General features: G+C 38.3%; 1 protein-coding gene across 5 annotated transcripts in view; it reads right to left on the reverse strand.

Moving 5' to 3' along the window:
* Positions 1-389: 389 nt before the first annotated feature.
* The window catches only part of NETO1 (neuropilin and tolloid like 1), a 122385-nt gene continuing 109499 nt past the window's right edge, over positions 390-13275 (reverse strand). For 2 of the 5 annotated variants that reach the window (XM_019801801.2, XM_019801807.2), the window contains exons 11-12: positions 3051-3524; positions 390-2640 (exon numbers count right to left, since the gene is read on the reverse strand). The gene's annotated coding sequence lies outside the window, so the exon portion shown is untranslated. The remainder of the gene's footprint in view (positions 2641-3050; positions 3525-13275) is intronic. The other 3 variants (XM_019801802.2, XM_019801803.2, XM_019801804.2) reach the window with 3 other exon arrangements.

Raw genomic sequence — 13275 nt, forward strand, 5'->3', positions numbered from 1 at the left:
CCTCCAGACCAACTTCCAGAATGACAAACGTGGGGAGCACAGCTGGAGGAGCCAACCCACTGCCTCTGACATGTAAGGAGAGCAAGAAATAAATGCTTGTTTGCATGAGCCATGGAGTTCATCGGTCATATCTTAGTGCTGCCAAGATGACTATTATAGAAGAAAAATGCCCTGGTGCTGGAAGCTACAAGGCCCCTTGATACAAAGAAGAAAGAAAGAAAGAGAGAGAGAGAGAGAAGGGAAGGAGGAAGGAAGGAAGGAAGGAAGGGAGGGAGGGAGAGAGGGAGGGAGGGAGGAAGGGAGAGAGAGAAGAAAAGAAACAAATCATTACTTAAAAAATATTTTATCTAAGTCGTTTATATATTCATATCACCATTGACAGCCTGCTGTGTTCCTGGAGCTGTACTGAACGGTGTATACAGGGAGATAGTTGAAACAAACAACGCTCTGCTCTCCATGGAGTTTTCCATCTAGAGGGATGAGTGTTTCCTATACTAATTGTTGGCCCACTGGAGTGATGCTTATCTCAGGGGGAGGTGGGCTGAGGAACAGGAGTGAGCACCACCCAACAGGGATATAGGAATGCGGGTTCTGAGAACTGACTGCTGACCAGTGACAGATGGAGTTTCAGCCAAAACGAAGGTCAAACCACAAGGGAAAGTGAATATTGTAGAAGCGGCAAAACCCAGTAACCAAGACAGGAATCTCGCAAGAACACAAGAACGATTATTTTTTTCTGAGACAGTTCTTTTATTCTTTAAGTTTATACATTAAAACTGGGCATGACGCTGTTGAACTGCCAGGTAAGTCTCCTCTTGGACATCTGTGCACCTCATCGCCATTCATGATGCTTGCGAGAGTTTCCCCATTTCAAGTGAGAGAGGCAGAAACCAGATGCCTCTGTTGTCACTGTAAGCGACATTCTGACTTGGGAATCGGCTCCAGATGCATTCTGTGTGACACCGTGGGAAGGGCTCACTACACATTTACCATACCATAGATCTAGTTTTTCTTCATGCTGTTTTGGAAATATTATACTCAATAAATCATATTTTGAATTCAAAAATCAGTATTCACTGGCGTCTAACAAGATGTGGTCTATAATCTGTTTTAGCCACAGATTGGCAGCATGGTATATAACTGTTTGGATCAGATTGTTAAGAGTCAAATGATGTATTTGTGTATACAAACAATGTATTTAATAGTCATTCTATTCAATAATACATTTGCAGCCGTATTATGGATAAAGATTCTTTTATCTCTCAGAGGCATAGACGGAAGAAGTAACATCTGTAATAGAGAGAAGGCTGTTAATCTTTATTTAGTGGGAATTGATAGATGGGGCTGAATCTCATAAGGAACACTGAATAGCAGGTTTCGTTCTCGCAGGGCGCCCTCTGCATTAATCTTTATGACAGCATATGTTTGAGGTTTGTGTACCCCGCACACAAGACGCTGCTTTTCTCCTCACCGTAGTTTAATATGCTGCCCCCGGTGCGCAGTAAGACCTTAGAGTTATGATCTACGATTTTAAAACCCAGGTTTTTAAAACATATGCTTACCTGAACATGTTATTTTCATATGCTTGCGCTATATTACCTATCACAAAAAATATATGTAATTTCTTATAAACTCAATGGGCTCAAACTTTGTATAGACTCAACAAATGGTAGCCATATTGATAATAAAAAGTTAAGTACATTTTCTAGAGTACAGGCTTTTAAAAATATAGTCAATATATATATTATACCGATATCATTATCAACACATTAAGTCCTTAGTCTCATTTCTAGATATTGAGAAGCATACTGTTCCCATTTTCTCTTGTACAATGTCAACATCCTTTGGCCTATGTGTGTGGTCCCCTTCACATTAAAGCCAATACATGTCATTCCTGTTCTCCTAATGGCACTCTCTGAGCAGTAAAAGCAATTAGGATAAACATTCACCTTACCATTTCCACAGGCTTATTTGCCCATGTTAATTATTTCTCTGATGTCTTCTATCATTCCCTCCCCTCCACAGTCAACTGGGTAGAATTAAGTGAACTTATTGCAGTATACATAATTTTTAAAATTTCAAGTGTGTTCCACCCAGGGGCCAAGAATCTCTGCACCTTTACCGGCAATAACACAGTTTGGATTAGGCCACAGGACAAATCTTCCACCTGTATTGGTCTGGGTTCAGTCAGGAAAATAGAATTTCTATAGCATTCGAGAATGAGGAATTTAGTATGGGAGTTGGGGATCCCACAGATGTGAGAATAGATGGCTAGTAAAAGTCTGGAAGGGCAGCCGCTGTAGGATTGGAGAAGCGGTCCCTGAGGACTGAGGACTGAAGCTTGGGGACTGGAGAGAAGCCAAAGCTCATGGAGATTGTTGGAGCCTCCACATCCTGTCACCTTGATGGAGAACTGGGAGCTTGTAGATGTGGTCCAGAAGCTGCTGCATCTCTCCACGGCGACCTCCCGAGAAGAATGTCTTTCACTCTGTCTTTCCTTCCAAATCCTTTGTGAGTTCCTCTCATTGACAAACTCCAAGTCAGCCAGAGAGGGAAGGGATACTTTCCAAACGCAGTTTGCAGTCCTAGTAGAGAGTGTCGGTGGTGCTTCATTAAAAATAAGACAGTCCAACATAATTCCTATAAAGAGAAACCAAATAAATAACTACCGATATGGGGAAAAACAGTTGTCGTAGAGTTGAGGATGCATACATATAACTGTTTTTGTTTTGTTTTGCTTTTGCTTTGCTTCTACCCTCCAAATGATTTTAAATTCTTTCTTTGGCATTGGTCGTTGAACATGACTGAGCATCAATCCCCCCAGAAAAAGCACAGGGCTACTCATACCCCCCAGTAATGTGGTTCCAAGGGTTGAATTGAAAAATGTATTATCAAGCATGAGCACATCCCTGGGGCTCAGTATGTGAAGCACTTCGGTAGCAAATGAGTGTGTCAGTAGGAAGCCTAGATTAGAGTCTGGGAGTCCCTCCATTTTATTGGCTCTGCGCTAGATAAATCGGTTGACTTCTTTTAAGATTCAGTTTACTTACCTGTAAAATGAAGAACGTAATAATATCTTCGTTCAGAATGACAGTCAGGATACAATTAAACAAAACAATGCGTGTCCAAGAATCTTCTGTACAGTTAACCTTATCTTACTCGGAGCAACTTGTCATGTTCATGATGAATGCTTACTCTAAGACATGAGAAAACTAAGTGTCTATTGTTGAAAACCAGACCCTCCTAACAGATGTGTGTGTTGCTTGCCTTTGCTGTGACTGAGCTCCAGCTTCTGCCGTGTTCTAACCTGCGCGGGACCATCAGGGACAGTGAGAGTGCTCCATGGAAAGCAACAGCATCGAGTCCGGTTCTAAAAGGGTTTTGTTGTGATTGCATTGCTGTTTTTTAATAAGCACAATTTCCAAAATGTTTTCTTGGATAGTTCTTAGATATATCCTTTCAGAACTTGATAAGAAGATTGAGCTGTCTATTTACAAAGTATTGCACCAAAAGTGTAATGATATCTGAAAAAAATACAAGCATATCAATTCAATTATACTTGGTAAACCTTGAGAATATAAATCTCTAATCTTTTCTTCCCAAGTCCATCATGAATAGTTGATTCCCTTGATTAAATATAATAAAAATAGAAAAAATGAAATGGTATACTCAAAATAATCCACAGCTGTTTTAAGCCTCATGGTGCCCTGTATACCTTCTTTTTTAAAAAAAAAATCTTGCTTCTTATATATTTTTCTGCTCTTCACATTTCTTTATGTCCTATACTTCCTTCACAAACTCACTCAAATTTGAATCATAATTTCGTATGGGTAATTTCTCTACTGTAAATCACGTTAATAGACACCTCTCCACTTATCCATATTGATTGTTTCAGTATGTTAGCATTCAATTTGCCCTCTGATGGAAAAGTTTTTCATTCAATCAAAAAGTATTTATTGGGCATGCAGGATACTCCAGGAAGGTGCTATTCTGGGGATACAAAACTGAAAAGGATTTCTACTTTCTAAAGAAAGATATAAAAATAAACAGGTTACTTTTTTAATAATGAAATTCGTTCAGTGAACTCCTACTTACGGAGGACAGAGTGTGACCATACAGTATTTATCTTCCCCCTCTACCAAACCATTGAATAATGAATGACATCTGAAAAGAAAACTACTTTGAAAGCAATACTACAAACAGGTAATAATTCCAATTTCAGGAATTTTAGAAAGTACAAATGAAGGACAGGACTTGTCAGTAATGAGCACTCTGCAAGATTCCCCTGGCAGAAGAGATGGGAGGCCATTATTCTCCAAAGGCATGTACAGCCAGATGCATGTATGATACGCACATATGTTCAGGTGTGTTCTCTCAGAACTACCCTCCCCACTCGACTTCCACAGACTCAAACAGTTTTGTGGCGTTTTCCAGAGAATCTTGAGAATTGAAGAATCTTCAGGCATCATCAGACTAAGGGCATTCATGAAGCTTCTATGCCCTTTGCTCCTCAGGTTTTCCAAAGGTTATTATTTAAGCTCTTAATTCCTATATATGTTTTATTTTTAATGCCTTGAATACGTACAGTGGCTTCGGTTTTCCCGACTGTACCCTTGCTTCAGCTGCACCGTTGAATTCCCTCCTGCTCACTGACTTCCCCCTTACTCCTTCACAGACTCTTCTCAACACAGCAGACAAGAGCAGAGCAGGAAAAGCAGAGCCATACCGTGCCAGCACTCTGACAAAACCCTCCAGTGGCTTCCGATTTTAGTCCGGACAAAATTTGTATTTGCAAGCATTGCTTGATTAACCCTACCTGATCTCAATCCTGCCCACTGCCCTCCCGCTTCCAACTGTCTCTCTCTTGCTCTGTCCCCACCACGGTGTCTTCTCACGCACACCCAGCACACTCCTTCCGCCAGAAAATTTCTTCCCTCAGATATTGACAATCTCACTACTTTACTCCATTAAGATTGTGCTCAAACATCACATTCACAGAGATGCTGCCCATAATGTTTCCACATGAAAGGCCAAATCGGTACCTCAATGCTCTCATCTCCTAATAGCCTTATTTTATTCCATTTTTTGTCAAGGCACAGTCACAACATGCCATATGATTTTTATTGTATTGCTTTCCTTTGTTCTTTAGTTTATGTTTCCTTCACCTAGATTATGGGACACAAAGTGAATCTTTTTGTCCATTTTGTGACTAAAACGGCTCCATGCACCCGACACGGATGCAACAAATGTTTATTGAGCGAGCTGCTATTGCTTGTGGTGTGTTTGTTGAATAAATTAACAGAGCTGGTGGTAACCACCAACACAAGCCAAAGGAGCATACAACTTTGGCATCGAACTTCTTGGAATTCCGAAAGAGTTTAACTGTACAAAATTTCTTGAGAAAGCAAAAAAGTCAGACTTTCAAATCAGACTTACAAGAATCACATATCTCACACAGAATCAAAATTTACCAATAATTCAAAGACTATGGGTAATTATGAGTTAAATCTGACAGGTGCGGAAGCATGGTTGTACAAACTGAATTCACTAGGTGCTTTATTAGCGTAGTAGGAGGACCCCAACACACTTTATGAACAGGAACCCCCTAAGTGATTCATGTAGGGCATTGCTTACACAAACACATTTTTGTTATGAAACACTGTCATTTATTACTGAGATAGTCACATGCTAACTCTAACAGGTTTTAGCAGGTCTCGTACCATACGTAAATCCACAAATTCTAAATTCATTTACCATAAACAACATAGACAGACCAGGTACATTGTGCTAAAATTTTATCATAGATAAAGATTCTCCATTATTTTTCTCCAGTATCCCCATGGGAATTCCTAAAGCACGCTTTCAAGGAGGATTGACTATGTTATTTCTATCACCTGATCCTTGTCTCTCCTGCCTCAGTACTCACGAGGTTAGAAAGAGTGGATTTAAATCAGTGACTAATATTTTCCTTCCCATTCATTAAAATTAATAAGTGAGAAATCAATAAGAAGCAATTTGATTCACGGTTAAGACTATAGATTTCGTAGGCATTGGGTGTCTCAGTCGGTAAACCATCTGCCTTTGGCTCAGGTCATGATCCCAGGGTCTTGGGATGAGTCCCGCATCGGGCTCCCTGCTCAGTGGGGAGTCTGCTTCTTTCTCACCCTCTGTCCCTCCCCACTTGTGCTCTCTGTCTCTCTCTCTCAAATAAATAAATAAATAAAATCTTTAAAAAAGATAGAGAGAGAGAGAGAGAGACTGTGGATTCCTTATCCAGACTTCCAAAGTTTAAATTCAGGCCTTACAATGTATTAGTTACATGATCTTGGGAATGATATGTAACTTCTTTGGACCTCTTTTTTCTCATCCGTAAAATAAAGCTAATACTAGCGACCTTGTAAGGTTGTTGTGAGGATGAACTGTATAAATACCTGTGAAATACTTAGAACAGTGTCTCACACAAACTGAACACTGAGCAACGGTTACTTATTCTTAACACTTCAATGCAGAGCTACTGTTTTGCTGGTTATCCCTCCTTTGGGATAAAGCCTGTTCTTTCTGTGCCTTCAGAAATGGCTGTGTCGGCTAGATTTACTAGGAAAACAGGGGTAAATACATGTTAGGGTTCTGGGAAAAGTCTAAATTTAAGTAGTGTCAATAATATTTTTTGAATGAAATGGGTTTATCATAATAAGTTATGGTTTCATCTGATTAAGCCAGAAAAATGAATCTCTTCCCCTGTATAATCGCAAACTGTAGAAAATCACAATTTAAATAGACCACAGACTGAGTCAAAATTACTCCATTCACCTATCAACCACATTTTGCTGTCTCCCTGTTCCCTTGAGATAAAAGTTTGGTGGTGGTTGACTTAGAGAGATTAAAATTCTTACCACCAGGTGATTAGATTCAAAGTCATTCCCTGTGAAAAACTGAAGTTATAAAATTTTAACTTGCCAAGCTCTGTGGCTGATTAGTTCAAATTTAAGTTATTAGTCTCTAGGAAATGCTCTGAAACTTCTAATAGACCAGAGCAGGGTCTCTAGGCTCTCCTGAAGGCATCAGGAGGCCAAAACTGTCCAACCATTTTGACAAAAACTTTATTCCTGAAGAATAAAGTAAAATTTAAAGATCCACAGAAATTGATTATGGCGCACATAAATTAATTAAGAAGTTGCCTGGAGCTGGCTAGGTCAGGAATATAAATTAGAAAGAGGATCCATGATGATTTTCATTTCAATGTCATGTCGCTACAAATGATATCTCTCCCCCCATCCTTGTAAATCCCAACAAGAATTGAGAATACCCACCCCCATGAAAGGGAACACCTGTTCATTATCAACATATGCATTGCAGTCACATAAATTTTAATAGTTCGTACTATAGAACTAATATTTCAGAAACAATTTAGCCAGCGTCTGAAATTTAAGTAGGCACAGTTTCATAAGGTAAGCAAAAGAATCTCAGGGAAGAATTTTAGAATGCTCTTAGCAAGGACGAGAATGCCAGTTAAAATTCATCAGAATCTTCCAGCCGGTAAAACAGAAAACATACCAGATACATCGACAGGGAGTGTTATAAAGGGAATCTGTTGCAATGGTTGGAAGGCCAGGAAAACAAACAGGGAATAAAGACCATAAGCTATGTGAAGGCTGACCAGCCCTCAGACTCAGGAAACAATGGGAACAAACTGAGGTTTAAACCAGAATCTAGAAGGGGTCCTGTGGACAGGGCTCAGCGGTCTGAGCAGGGCATGCTGGCTCCTGCAGGTACATCTGAGGGATGCTAGAGGCGTGGTCTCCAAGGCCCAAAGGCCGCTGAAGCTGCTGTTGAATCCAAGCGAGGATGCTTGGATGAAGCTGACCGGGGCAGGAAGCAAACAGCAAGTAAGTCTCTGAGGTCTTCACCTGGCTCCGTCTTCCTCTACTGCCCCGTTAGGAGATCTGAGTGGGGACCAGCTGGCAGAGGCAATGACCGGCGTGCAGAGTCCCGGCCTGGTCATTCAGAGCCGTCAATTTGAAGGTGAGAGAGTTTATCTCACCAACAGGCACAGTCCTTAAGGAAATCAACTTATTTACAAGAGACCAAAGGATAAGCGTCTGGTAAGAAAATACCTACGTATTTTAGAAAAGTCTCAAAATAAATGGGAGAAAAAACTTGGCTATAAGAAAGGGAGTAGAAAGTGTTTTCTCCCAACTGCATTAACATTTTATAAAATACTTTATTATCAATTAATGATGCAGTCATTTTTAACACATAAGGACTGTCCTTTCAGAAAGTTGCGCAAATATATTATAGGAAAATGTGTTCATAGGATACATCTTAACAATGATGATCCGCTTGGAAAAGCTGCCTTTTAAAGAGGGATATTTTTAAAAAGATACTTACATTCCTAAAGTTAGCATATGTGAGAAGTTAAAAATCATGAACGCCCCATGGTTCCTAAGTATACTGAATTGATAACGTACTTCAAGCAATTCTATTTAAATGTTATCCTGTTTTTGTGCTTCAAGATTTACCATTTTTGTTTACCATTTGTATTCTGTGTGTGCTTCTTTGGAAAACACAACCTGCTGATTATTTTTTTTAAAAAAGCTGGTGTGCCTGTCACATTGGTTATAAAATAGCACTTCTTCAGGCTTACTTTAGAATCCGGCTGAGTTCTATAACTTCTAAGAAGGAAGGGCTAAATAAATATAGGCCAGGTACCAAGTCAGGACCATGCTTCTGTGACAAATAAAGAAATTTAGTTACTTCTCATGTGTAATTTTTCTACTCATTTGCTCATTTAACAGACCCACATTGACTAAGCTCTATGACGGTTCAAACAGCTATTTTTAAGAGCACATACGTAGTACGAAGTGAACCTGAAGTTTGAATTTGAATTTTTCCTGTTCAAAAAGGATGCATTATTTTTAGGGCATTAAAACACATTTGCTATCATAATTGAGGCCTGGAGACTGCAATTTTCTATATAACTGTCTATGTGCTCACTGATCCACTAATTATATCGTGCAAATTTATATGGAACAAGTGTCTGGGATTGAAAACAGGATTTTCTTTCAAGTGCTGGTATTTCTGTGTGTACTTGATGACTAGGGCTTTTGGGGTCACTTAGAAGCTCCAGAGTTCAATAAAATAATACAATAAAATAAGCATCAGAGAAAACGTCGTTCCAGTGAATAACAGTAAGTGGGGTCTGGAAGTCAGTCATTTCACTGTGAAGACAAGAAGGCTGGGAATCATTCTTCGTTACTGCTCGTTATGGATGCTGTGCTTGTTCCTTGTTGATCATAAATGAGGTTTACACGTGACTTGGGAAAAACCACATATTTAAAATGTATTATAGGATATAAAAATATCTTCCAATGCATTGTCATTTGATCCTTACATGCTACAGGGTGGGGAGAAGTTGCTATAATATATACCTTTACAGATAAGGGAACACAAAACCATGGGGTTACTATGAATACGAACTAATGCTGTGTTGACTATTAGCCTTATCACATGGGTGAGGACTGCTGGCTGGTTCGGGCATTAAGCAGAATAGGGCTGGTGCTGAATTCATCACTCCACATCATGCAATCTTAGAAAAGTTAATAGAAAACTCTCTTCAATTTCCTCATATGTACAATGGAATTAACAACAACCACCTCCATAACAACAAGTATTGTTATTATTAGTGTTAGGACGGCTAAAATGACCAATAGAACACTTGATCACTCCAATGTGTGAACACTTAAGAACACTTAAGAACACTTAAACACTCCAAATGGTGTTTAGCACATAGGGCTCAATGGGTTGGTCAGTTCGCCAATCATAATCTTGAGAGTTAAAAAAATATGGCAGAAAATAAATAGAAAAGCAAAACAGATATTTCTGGATAGCTGACACTCAGCTATTCTTTTTTAGTGTTTTGTGTTTTATTGTTTTAATTTCCTTTACTTATTCCAGTCTCATTCAATTGAACAAATATACTGCTGTCAGAGGATTTGACTTAAAGTATAATTCATAAAGCATATCATGCTAAGAAACATTAAAATATTCTCCTTGTAATAAAATATGAATTCCTTTAGATGAAACTACATGAGCTCAGAAATCATGATGCAAATGCCAACCTACTCTTCCAACTATATTTACTATTTCTCCTTTTGTCCACTCCTACACTTCAGCTCACTCAAATAAATACGTAGCCTCCCAGCTACTCCCTGCTCCAATTTCTCTAGGTGAAAATCTCTCCTTGCCCCACGATTTGATGGTCTCCAACCTTCAAGATCTGCTTAAAAGGACAACTTTCATTAAGCCTTTCTTGATTCTCTTGAGATGATATTTGTAACCCGTATTTATGCTACCAACTTCTTTACTATAAATCGTCATCTGGGGGTACCTGGGTGGCTCAGTCAGTGAAGCGGCTGACTCTTGGGTTTCGGCTCAGGTCGCCAACTCAGGGTCCTGGGATCCCGCCTTTGTTGGGTTCCAGGCTTGGCTCGGAGTCAGCTTCGGATTCCCTCTCCCTGCTCCTTTGCTCCTCCCCTACTTGCACATGCTTGCACTCTCTCTCTCTCTCTCTCTCTCTCAATTAAATAAATAAAATCTTTTAAAAAATCATCTGCATTGTATTCTCTTGATAATTGAATATATTTTATCTTCCATACAAGATTATGAAGGAGATAACTAAGTAGCTTTTTAAGGTGAAAAACTTAGCAAATAATTTTGGGCTTCATTTTTCTGATCTAGCTCCTCTAAATACCCTCTGTCTATGAAGCTCCCTATTCATGCTCCCCAGTAGATGCTGCCCTTTTTTCATCCCCAAAGCATTTAGGCAGAATCCCAGTATACAGATTGTACAGGATCAAAAAAGACTGGCTGTGTGGAGATTAAACTTAACTCATGAGAAAGTGACCAAAGAGTACAAATTTTGTAATAAGACACAATAGAAATGTTTTCTTTTAAATAATTTATACATTGTGTTTTCTGCTCACTGTTACCTTTTGGGTCCACATCTGCGACTATCAGGAGAGCAAAAAAAATAACTTTTCAAAGGATCGACCAAGGTAAAATGGCATGCCTCAGACCATGGAGAGGAGGCAGAAGCTGGGGACAAACCAGAATACGCTGACTGCACAATACTAGGAATAGAAAGCAGTGGTTTAACTACGTAATCGTACTGGTGCAGGAATAAACAATTTTCTGGATACAACCATAGTCCCTCATAAATGACAAAAGTCTGAAGCAGGTAGAGTTTATTACTCCTACCTCTGAGGAATTAAAGGCATATTAAGAGGGCATTTACTTCTTTATTAATGCATGAGGAAGTACAGAACCAGAGGCCACAATAAAAAAAAATGATGAAGTATTAAGAGTGTCTGACATTGGTCGTCCATCTTTGGTATTTCTATGACACTGTTGGATTTATTCAAGTGATATTAGTCGGTTAAAGAAATCTGCAGTACAATTTAAACAACTCATTCATAAAATTAATCAGGACAAATCTACGTTAACAAAGGACCTCAGCTTTATGGAACAAGATTATTTATAAAAACATATCTCTGGCTATTTTTACAATATATTTTAATTGCTACTTTTTTCAACCTTTAAGAGAGGAATGGGAAATATTAACTAAATGAATAAGAGATTTATAATAAATTCAAGTCCTGATTCTTCTATTCTTCATCTATCTAACAATTTGTTGGCTGGACCCTCTGTGCCATAGTGTGACAGATAGAAACAAGCAAAGGGAAGAAAGAATAATAAGTAGACATGAAATTGATAGTAACTCACTTCAGTGAAGTTGGAAAAACCTGTAACTCACTGTTCAAATCATATACGTTTAGGATTCAGAGACTTTTACAGATTTTATTTATTTAACCTCCCTCCAGAGCTGGAATCTGACAGGACTCATTTTCATCATTAAAATATACAAACTTCGTAATAAATGCTATTATTTATTTTACCACCAAAACATCAATAAATTATTTGCCATTACTTTAATTAAGGTAACAGGAACCAGTATCATACTTTGTCATTTATTATGATATTCAGAGGTCGAAGAAAATCCATTTGTGGGATTTTTTTTAAGCTATCAAATTTGAAGAAAACCCAAATTCTTAAGGGAAAAAATGAAGAAGCTGATGCAACAGCTTACGTGAATATTCATTCAGTTTTTGTCAAAGACCTAACTTTATTAAACACCAGAAATGACAGCTTATGGTGTCAGACCTATTTAAGTATTTTTAGTGGAAAAAAATTATGTAAAACAGAAAAGCCAACATTTCCACAATGTGTATTGTTCTTTAAAAGTCTAAAGACATTTATCTCCAGTTACGTTTATAGCCACATTTTAATTATCTGACCAAATGAAAGTGAATTCTGGAAAATTAATATTACATATGTCTAGTTTTTGCAATATGATGCATAGAAAGTGCATATATATAAAATTAGGTACAAAAAAATCGTATTTCCAAATCAGCACACCAATCCTCAATTAGGCAACTGAAATGTACTTGGACAAAAGTAAGAGGCTGAAAGCAGGGTTTCACAGGTGTTGCATAGACTCGTGATATGTCTCCCAGTTTTTGAAAGTGAATTCAAAAATAAAGAAATAAAAGGAAAACAGCTATTTTCAAATTAACGAACACAGTGTGTAATTATGCTTTTGGAGAACATCTTGTGGAATTAATAAAGCACTTGTGTAAGTCACATTTGAATTCACTTTATCAAAAAAATATAATTATTTGTTAAAATAACTTGATTTGAAACATCCTGAAACATCTTAAACGTCTTAAAACATCTCATTCCTTAACTACAATGTATCTCCCCATTTGAATGTAAACCAAAGGTTGATACTCAGGTGATGGGATCTGATGTGCCAGTAAATAGGAGTTTTTAATATACGAATACATTTCAGTCCTGGCTTTTAAAGGGCCTCCTCCAGGGGCCTCCCAGATATCGTGGAGTCCCATACTTTCAAGACCCAGCATCTAGAGCTATTTCGAGGGACAACAGGAAGCCCCAGGTCCCTGCCTCCACAGCATCACTCCCTTCACTTCTGATCAGTCAATGACCATTGTTAAATATTTTTAGTATGACCACTGAGGAGACCTAGTCTTCATTTGAAATACTTTTATTTTTCCATGGAGCTGTTGTGTACTAAATATTCATAAGAAATTCATCTTTAGTACTTTACTTAGTGTGGTTGGATTTTTTTGTTGTTGTTGTTTCATTAGCGGGTTTCTGGTGCAAATATCTTTTAAGCAATAAACCAGCAGATCAGAA

This window comes from Ailuropoda melanoleuca, chromosome 14, assembly GCF_002007445.2.
Source record: "Ailuropoda melanoleuca isolate Jingjing chromosome 14, ASM200744v2, whole genome shotgun sequence".
Classification (NCBI taxonomy): Eukaryota; Metazoa; Chordata; class Mammalia; order Carnivora; family Ursidae; genus Ailuropoda; species Ailuropoda melanoleuca.